Source organism: Urocitellus parryii, chromosome 9, assembly GCF_045843805.1.
Source record: "Urocitellus parryii isolate mUroPar1 chromosome 9, mUroPar1.hap1, whole genome shotgun sequence".
In the NCBI taxonomy this organism is placed as follows: Eukaryota; Metazoa; Chordata; class Mammalia; order Rodentia; family Sciuridae; genus Urocitellus; species Urocitellus parryii.
Genome location: NC_135539.1, coordinates 69091676 through 69101780, shown reverse-complemented (window position 1 = coordinate 69101780; position 10105 = coordinate 69091676). Strand labels below are relative to the sequence as shown.

Genomic DNA, 10105 nt, shown 5'->3' with positions numbered 1-10105 from the left:
CTAGTATTCAGCAAGGATTAGGGACTGTTGGAATTGATTCTCTCCTGGATTTGGTTCAGAAAGAGGGGGATAATAATACTCACCTAATTAACTAGCATGTAGGGTAAAGTGCTTTGTAAACATTAATTAAAGATGCAGGGAGTTAGGTGTGGCCAATATGTTATTAGAGAATAAGTTTTCTTCCCTTTAATCAGGTATCTCTTCCTGGAGAGGGCAAAGAAATGATCTAAGGACTAAGGAATTGGGGCTCAGCCCTGAGTGCTACCAGTGACTCAGTCTTCTGGGTAGCTAGTCACTTCCTTTCTTGCTTTCTGTGAAAAGGGGATAAACACAAACATTTTTGGAATCAAGGTTGTTACAATGTTTGCCACGAGTATACAGCAAAGCCTACAATTGATAAAATCCCTTAACTCTTCCTCTCTTTGTCCCCAGCAAGTTGTTCCATCTATGGAAACACTGGTAACATTAACTTCCAATCCAAAGCCTTCCACAACCAGCTATTAACCTCAGTAGATGTTTCCAATGTTGGAGGAAGAAGAAAACAGCAAGAAGCAGTGGGGTTGAAAACTCTTGGAGGAACTCTACTGTCATGTGTATCTAAAGAGAGAGGGGAAAAAGAAATCTCTTCGGGGAGCCCTCTGAACCTCAATAAAAATACAACAATTACAAAAGAGCTATAAGAAAGAATATTGAATGTTTGCAACATAAAGAAATGACAAACATTTTAAAGAGATATATATGCTTAGCCTGATCTGAACACTACACAATGTACATGTGTCACAACATCACAAGGACACCCCACATATGTGTACAATTTAATGTGTCAATTAAAAAAAAAAAAAGAAATGATCTCTTAAAACCCACAGTTTAAGACTTAAGTAAAATCATATATGAATGTTATGTATGCCTTTTCCTAGGGTATAAAAGTATTCAATAAATTGTAGTTATTGTTATTAAATAAAAATAAGTTCTCAAGGCTGCTGATGGGCTGGTGGTTGGGGAGGAAGAAGTTCCTTCTCATTCAGAGTTTCAAACACAAATCCGCGTGGATAACTCCAAGATGGGAGTTGGTGATTTTCCCCAATTCAAACCTCACTGCCAGAAGGAAGACCCCTGAGAGGAGGCCACAGGGTCGGCTACGCACCGGGCCTGTCTCTTTAAATGCCGCGGGCGCGCGCAGCCTGTGTCGGGGGACCAGCGTCCCGGCGCGGGAGCGCGCGGCGCGGCGGGGCGGGGACGGGAGCGCGCGCGGCGCGGCGCGGCGACTGGACGGTCGGCGAGGTGCGCGGGCGTGTTGGCTGACGGGCTGCGCAGGGCACAGGGTCGCGGTCCGCGTGGGCACCTGCCGTCCCCGCGGAGGGGACTCCCGCCAGGTGAGTGCCACACCTCGGACCCGGGACAGGTTCTGCGCGGCTGGAGGCGCCTGGCCGCGGTGTCCCTTCCCGGGCGCCCGGGACGGCGGCAGCGAGTGCGGTCGGGGCCGTGCGGGTCTCCTGGGCGGGTCGCTCTCCCCGGGAAGCTGGGCGCGCCTGCGGGGCTCCGGCGTCGGGGCGCCTGGGGGGAGTCGTGAGGTGCCCCGGCCCGGGGCCGCCAGCGGGGCGCGGTGGTCGGTGGCACCTCGTCGCCTTTGCGCGGAGCGTCCCTGGCTGTCCCCAGCCCGCGCCGTCCTCCCCAGCCTGCGAACGAGGGGCGCCGGCTCCCACCTCCCGGGACCGGGGTCCGCGCGCTGCGGGGCGGCAGTGCGGTGCGACCCGGCGGGCGGCGGCCGGAGCCACCTGTTCAGCCGAGTTCCTGCGCGGAACCGTCAGTAGGTTTCCGTCCCCCCGGCCCCCAGCAGGTAACCGAATCACGCGGGAATGTGTAGGATCTGCCCCGGGAACCAGGGCGGGAGGGATTAAGAAAAGAAAATGTGGCTGATGAACAAAAGGCAATAAAATGAACTCCAGCGTTGCCCCAAGGCTGTGAAAGTTTCCCAGTATTGTTTTACCGAGTCTAAATTTAAGCATCCAGCTCCCCCCTCCCCTTAACCGCAGGAACTAACCTCAGAAAACTTTTAACTCTTTGCCCACACCTAGTTGGTGCAAAGCACAAAACCTGAAGCGAGTAAAGGCAAGTGATTTTGTGTGTCTCCCCCAAGAATAGAACGCTGAAGTATTTTGCTGGAGACCTTCAGAAGAAGATTCCTCCGGGCTCCAATTTTAATGGAGAACAAATTTTTTCAAACTTTATTTCTGAAAGGTAGAAAAACACCAAACCAAGCCTGTGTCATCTTGAGGAAAATGTTCACAGGAGAAACCTTTTTGAAAAATACTTTTTGACTATTTTTTTTAAGCACTTATACCTAATGCTCTCATCTGCACTAAAACTTTGCCCTCAAAGTTCCATGTCTGACTGTTACAGATTGTTTTTCTAGGTGGAGGAGGTATTTTCGATCATGCAGCCAATGTGGAAATATAAACAAATGCTCTATTTACTTGGGATTGGGTGGGAAGGATGGAAGTTGTCTAAAATCTTTCTTGCCAAACTTGACAGTGTGTGTATGGAATCTTGTATATTTTCTTGCACAGACGTAATAACCATTTTTAAGCGACTGGATATATTTTTTGGTCACTTCAAATAAGCTTCTCTTTGAAAGTTTTGGATGCTGGTGATTTAAAAAGAACACCTTTTCTTCATTATTAGACATCAGAAATTTAAAGAGTGACAAATGAGAGGAAGCTAGGAGGAGGAGTAATGTTTTTAAGAAATTCTGAGTGTGTGTGACTTGGCAGCTCCTTTGTTGCAGAAGGTGTTTATTTGCCTGTTTAAGTGGGGGTTTGCATGTTCATTAATCTATTCCCACCCTGCTGAGCCCTGTCATTGGACATAAAAACATTTCTAGATAACAGATCAAGTAAGTCTTCCGAAGAGACACCTGGCCCTGGTTCCAAAGTTCTCAGACACCTAAGGAGCCTATAGCTGGCACCCTGTGTTCATTCTGAAGATCAGCTCAGATAACTACAAGAGGTGAAGTGGGGCCTTGAAGCCTGAGGGGGTAGAAGTGAAAGGCTTGGGTGGAGTAGAGCTAAGCACAGGGAATCCTCTGGGAAAAAGAAAAAGTCCAAGTGCCTCTTATCTGTGTTGTTGTGGGACAGCCGCCAGTGACATAGAGGCCCTTTCTGTAGGTGCCAGGGGGAATCCTAGGAGCATCCAGAACTTGAGCTCTTTGCTTTGATGGTGAAGGGCAGTGTTTTGTTGCAGTTTCCATTGCCCTTTCTGGTGGCTTCCTCTCTGCCTGTGTGCCTTAGGAGGACAGGCTTGGCTCTGTCCCTGATAGACAGCCGCATTCCCCTCTGAACTGCAGGAAAGCCTGGTTCACGCTGAGTCTGGCCTGTGGTGTCAATATAGTGGCATTGCTGATAATAGCCTGTCTGTGAAGCTGTATCTGTCACTAATGCCTGCATCCCCCTTCTAAAGTTACAGCATTAATCTTGAAATTTAAGAGTATTTTAAGAAGTTCTGTGCGGTCAGAATGAGTGGCAGAGAAATGTGCAGGGCATAACATCCTGCCTTATTTGAAAGGGATCTGCTAGCTGTGCACAAATGCAGATCCTCATACTAGATATTCTCAAGGCCTCTTTGCCACTGTGAAGACTTGATTCTCATTTTTATTGTAATAAAAGATATAACATTGGATTTGCCATTTTGAAGTGCACAGAGCGGTGTCAGTAAGTACATTTGCAGTGTTATGCAATCATCACACCTGTCTAGTTCCAGCACTTTTTCATCACCTGGGAAGGAAATGCATATGCATTAAAGCAGTCACTCCCCATTCCCTCACTGCCCCAGCCCCTGGAAACCACTAATTTGCTTTCTGCTTCTGTGAATTTGCCAATTCTGGACACATATATAAATGGAATCTTAAAATCTGTGTCCTTTCTTCTCTGGTTTCTTCATTTCCCTAATGTAGCACATATCAGTTCTTGGTTCCCTTTTGCGGTTGCATCTTTTTACACTGTGTGTATCTGTAGCATTTTGTTTATTCATCAGTTGACCAACATTGGGTTGTTTCCACCCCTGGCTACTGTGAGCAGTACTGCTGCCAACAGTCCTGTGCACGTTTTCATTGTAACACCTCTTTTTGGTCTTTCGGGTCTATTCCTGAGTCAAAGTCCTGGATCAGACAGTCATCATGCCTAACTTGTTGAGGAACTCTCAGGGCAGCTTTTAACCGTTTTATCTTTCCACCAGCAGTGAAGGAGGTTCCAGTTTCTCCACATCCGTTACTTTCTGTTTGTTGCTGTTTTAATTCTGGCCATCCTAGTGGATGTGCAGAGGACTCTTGTTGTGCTTTGGATTTGCCTTTCCCTGATAACTAATAACCCTCCGCATCATTTCACAAGCCTGTTGGCCTTTCGAAGTTGTCCCCCTTCCTCACCTGCAGGTTGCTTTCCTTAATATCATATACCTGCGGTCATCCATGGTCTGAAAATGTTACTATGATGCCACAAGGAACAGATATTTTGAAAGAGAAGCACATTCACATAGCTTTTGTTACAGTATAGTGTTATAATTGTTCTGTTTTATTAGTTATTGCTAATCTCTTACTATGCCTGATTTATAAATCTAACATAATATAATTAGTATTACATATGTATGGGGGGAAATACTGTATGTGAGGTTTGGTGCAACCCACGGTTTAATACATCTGCTGGGTCTTGGGAAGAATCCCTGCAAATAAGGGGAGAGACTACTGTATGCCTCTTCAGGAAAATGTCTTAAGGACTTGATTCTCTTTTGCATTTGATTTCACATCACCAAAATCTTGCATGTGAGTAAATGTAGGGTCTGGTCAGTAGATTATGTTCCTTCTCAGCCCTTTGTTATTTTGTGGGGTTTTCTGCTTTCTCCTTCAGGCTGCTACTTCCACTAGTTGTCTGGCTAGTGCTTTGAAATATTTTAATATTCTGCTTATTTTAGTTATCTAGAGGCCTGGGTATTCATCATTTTATTCAGCAATATTCATAAACTATTTGACTACCTACCATGTGTTGAGCCCTGAGGTGATGGTTGGGTGTACAAATAGATATGTACAGATTACTTTTTTATTTTTAAAAATTGACAGGTTGTCAATAAAAAAAAATTTAACTGACCGATTAATGGAGCATAGGAAAAAAGAACTAGGTTCCACTGGAAATGAGGGGATCCACTTCAGGTTTTATCATCAGATAACTGTGTGACCTTAAAGTTCATCACTTGATCCTTCTAGAACTTGGTTTCCTGGTCTGTAAAATTTGGAGTAGAACTGAAAGACTCTCAGGCTTTTATCAGACCTTGAAACTGGAGATGTTTTTTTTTTTTTTTTTTTTTTTTTTGGTACTGGGAATTGAACTTAAGGGCACTGGACCACTGGGTCACATCCTATTTTGTATTTTATTTAGAGACAGTCTCACTGAGTTGCTTAGTGCCTCACTTTTGCTTAGTCTGGCTTTGAACTTGAGATCTTCCTGCCTCAGCCTCCCAAGCCACTGGAAACTGGAGATTCTAAATTAGTGATTCAGTCAGTTGCAGTGGCTCACACCTATAATCTTAGCAGCTCAGGAGGCTGAGGCAGGAGGATCAGTAGTTTGAGGCCAGCCTGGACAACTTAGGGAAAAATTCAGAGGGCTTGAAGAGTAAGGTAATGGTTTATGTTCCTGTCATTCTAGGCACAACTAGAGATAGAGAGGGGAATAAGACATGGGCTCGTCTGCCCTCAGGAAGCTTGTGATCTGTTAGAGGAGTTAAGGTATGAATTGGTAGCAAAAAGGTCCAGGCTTTTTGGAACAGAGAGGAGAGATGTGGGAACAACTCCTGAAGACAGTGACATTAGAGCTGGGCCAACAGAGAGGATAGTGGGAAACAAGACTAACAGGTAAGGCTGTGACTTTGATTGTCCTGCTGAGAGTTTAGCCTCTGCTTTGGGGCACCAGCCACTGACGGCTCAGGAGTAGGGCCGAGATAGCCACATTGTCTTCTGGCTTCCCTGTAGAGCAGGCTTTTGCACACTGAGAAAATAACTTTAAGTTGTACAGAATGTTCAGGAGTGAGGAAGAGAGGATGGAAATATGAAGACATAAAGACGAGATGCTACCAACAAAGGAAGACACCTGAGGACCTCAGATGACAAATAGAATTCTTGGAGCAGAAAAAGCTTTGTGGGTCTCAGTGAATCATCCTAAAGGCTTCATCCCTATTCCTTCATGTGATGAAGATAACTGACCTCCATCTCTTCTAGATAACAGTGAAGCTGTTGGTGAGCTCCTGCTAGTGCAGGCAACTCCTCTGCATAATCAGATGTCTTTAAAATATATGTAAAGTGAATATGCTTGGGTTAATTTATTTTTTTCCATTTGACTCTTATTTTGATTTTCCCCCCACTTGGTACTAAGGATCTAACCCAGGGGGTGCTTCATCATTGAGCTAAATCCCCAGCCCTTTTTATTTTTTTTTTATTTTGAGACAGGGTCTCAGTTGCCAAAAGTCTAACTAAGTGGCTGAGGCTGGCCTCAAAATTGGTGATCCTCGTGTCTCAGCCTCCCAAGCCACTGGGATAACAGGTGTGCACCACTGTACTCAGCTCCTAACTTGATTTTGGAGATGCTTTCTGTGCAAAAACTTGTTAGTATCAACATATAATAAAGCACACCAAAATTTCAAAGAACACTTGATTTTTTTACCATGTTAATTATCAATTCAATTCCAAAAATATTAACCATAGAAAACTGCGTATATTGAGCTACACTTAACCTACTCAAAAGACAATTATTTCTCAACCCTTGTAAGAATTTAATCAGTAAATTTGAAAATCATAGAAAAACAGGGTATGTTTAAATCCTGTGTTTCTTCACTAAGGCTCATCTCATTGCAATTTTGTTTTATTTTCCAAGGAGGTCAGGATACAAGCCTAACTGATCAGCAGCCCACTGACCTTCATTATTTGACCTTCAAATTAACTCAAGTTATTTTACTAGAAGCAATACCTCTGCAAAACACTTAACAGGCAACACTTATAAAGTTTACAAGGAAAGTACAAAATGAAATTAACAGAGCAAAAAAAAATTCAATTTGTGTAATAGCTATGAACCAAGAAAATTATTTTTATACTCTTAAACCTTTACCTAGTTATATATTATATCTGTTGTTTATTTGAACACAGTACCTTTATTTTATTTGTTTATTTTTATGTGGTGCCTGGAACAAACCCAGTGCCTCATGCATGCTAGGCAAGCGCTCTACCACTGAGCCACCACCCCAGCCCCTCCCCTATTTATTTGGAATCACAGTAATCTTTACAACAAAAAGCCATCTTTTGAACACAACTTAAAATGAGCTGGAGTCTAGCCTGTTTTGGAGCCATTCTAACATGGAGTTAGGTGAGAGGCAGAGCCTTAGCTCAGGTAAGGTGGGGCTTTGACAAATAGCACAATACAACATTACACCTGAAACATGTATCAAGCAAAGGCTTTTAACTTTCTTTTTGTGGAAAAAGTGGCAAAATGCTTCCATGTTTTGCAGTATCACCTTTAAACAGATCAGATTCTCTCAAACTCTGCTCTTGAATTACAGAAAGGTGCTCTGTTTTCCCCCAAAGAGCTTGAAAGGCAATTCTTAAACTCTGAAGATACTAATATCTTGTCTGTTAATTGCAATCATCTAGTTTTTTTCAAACAAACCTTTGCTTAGCCTCATCAAAAATGCTGAGAACTCTTTGTCACATCCTCTTCTATGAAAAACAGGGTCTGTTCCTGGGCCCCAAGACCTGGATTTGAAGTGATTTGAGGAATTTGTTGCTGGGTTCCCAGGTATAGAAAAGGCTCAGGAGGAGGAGAAGCCCCTTTTGTACATCCCCAGGTAAAACCTCATTCCTTTCCCTTTGCTCACCTTTGGGTGAGCAGAGGTTTTGAAAGTCCGATGCCAGTGAACTGACGCAGCAGGAGGTCCTGGTAAGCTTAGCTTTCCTGGGTTTGGATTTAGGTTTGTTCAGTTGGAGATAAGATATGTAAATTAGATCACCCTTGCAGCCTAACCAGGTGTTACAAAATACCAGAAATGAACATGAACTAAAGTCAGCTTTATTTTCACTAGGAGGATGAGTGAAAAATTCAGAAAAGATTTTTAAGCTCCTGAGGAAAGAAAGACATTGTAAAACAATAAGGTATAATTACTACTTCCACATAAGTAGTACTACCTTTTTTCTCACCAGTGGGTGCTCAGTATTTGCTAAATGAATAAAGAGAAAACTAGATGGGTTGATCCCCATCTGTAATCCCAAGAGGCTGAGGCAGGAAGAAGGGAAGTTTAAGGCCACCCTCAGCAACTTGGCAAGGCCCTAAGCAACTTAGTGAGACCCTGTCTCAAAATAAAAAGGGCTGGGCATGTGGCTCGGAAGCACCCTTGGGTTCAATCTCTGGTACCAGTGGGGAGCTGGAGAGGGGGGAAAGAGGGAAAGCATACAAAGTCATTCCCAAAAGAAGAATAACTTAAAATGGAGTTTTTTTCTATTTTTTTAATTTGCTGGAGAATCTACAAGTATTCTAGGCATATTACATGTCAGTTTTCTTAAAAAAAAAAAAAAAAAAAAAAAAAGCCAAAAGTAAAAATTTGCAGTGTCTGTCTTTGCAGAGTTTTCATTGGATAGAAGTTTTGCTTTTGCTGATACTTTCCCAGGTGGATTTTGCTTTTGCTGATACTTGCCTAGTCATTTCCTTCTATCCGTTACTTTTTGTTACTGGGAAGCAATCAGACTTCCAGTCAAGGTTGCCTTCAGGTCAGGTTTTCCTTTAGGAAAATCTGAAGGATATTCTGCTCTTATTCAGTGATGGTAAACTGGCAATAGGAAACTCTTTCCCTCAGGGACTGTTAATCCCGCCTACCTAGGTGAGGCTACCTGGGGAACTTGTTTGCTTAAACGTAAGCAAATCAATTACTTTCATGTGGCCTATGGGCTTAAGTAAATTATTTCCTATTAATACTTGAAACAATTCACAATGCAAATAGTTTGAAGTCATCCTTATCTTTCTGCATTGCTTAGAAAGAGCTTTTCAAAAAAAATTAAAGCATGGTCATGCTTCTGAGAGGTAAAATTACTAACCTTTTAACAATTTTAATCGTACCTAATACCCTTGAATAGCAGTTAGACTTTAAGGTACTAAGTTCTTTTATCAGACATTTCATGGGCTGGGGTTGTAGTTCAGCGGTAAAGTGAGTGCATGTAAGGACCTGGGTTCAGTCCCTGTGACAGAGAACCTGGAATAAGCAAAATCCCATGGAAAGGCTGCTAAATCACTGCCCACATCACCATGTACAACTCTAAGAGCAGCAGGTACAGGGGCATGTCCCCGTAAGCCCAGCACCCAGGAAGCTGAAGCAGGAGGATTGTAGATTCTAGGCCAGCCTGGGGAGCTTTAGCAAGACCCTCTCTCAAAACACAAAGTAGACAGGCTGGAGGTGTCACCCAGTGGTAGAGGGCCCTGGGTTCAATCCCCAGTACCAACAAAATTAAATAAATAAGGAACACAACTAGTTTCTCCCTTGGAGCCCCCCAACAACTAGCTTCTACTTGAGCGGGTGTCCTTTGGTATATTTCTGGGATGCAGTCCTCCTTTGCTTGGTGAGGATTTTGGGAAACACTTTTTTCTTTCCAAGTTTTTTTTGTTTTTGTTTTTAATTGAGAAATAGCCCAAACTAAAGAGGAATTACTACACAGAGCCAATTCTCCAAAATATAAAAAATATAAAATTTTTTATATTTTATTTATAGACAGGGTCTTGCTGAGTTGCTTAGGGCCTCGCTGAGTTGCTGAGGCTGGCTTTGAATTTGTGATCCTCCTGCCTCAGCCTCCTAAGCTGCTGGTATTATAGGCCTGTGCCACCACACCCAGGCTGGAGGCCCATTTTTGAGGTTCATTTTGGTCACGGATTCCACCTACAGATACACATTCATTTTGATGTTTATTGCATGTTAATATTGTGAGATGCTACTTGTTTAGTGTGTTTGGTGTACTTACTGATGCCACTTTTTAATACATCATCATGAATCTAAGAGTCTCCTCTCTTGCTAGATTTTGCTGTGTTTTCTTTCTTTT

General features: G+C 43.1%; 1 protein-coding gene across 1 annotated transcript in view; it reads left to right on the top strand.

Annotated features, from left to right (window-relative positions):
• Positions 1–1263: 1263 nt before the first annotated feature.
• Positions 1264–10105, top strand: part of Proser2 (proline and serine rich 2) — a 30717-nt gene continuing 21875 nt past the window's right edge. Inside the window, exon 1 of the mRNA XM_026408563.2 lies at positions 1264–1373. The gene's annotated coding sequence lies outside the window, so the exon portion shown is untranslated. The remainder of the gene's footprint in view (positions 1374–10105) is intronic.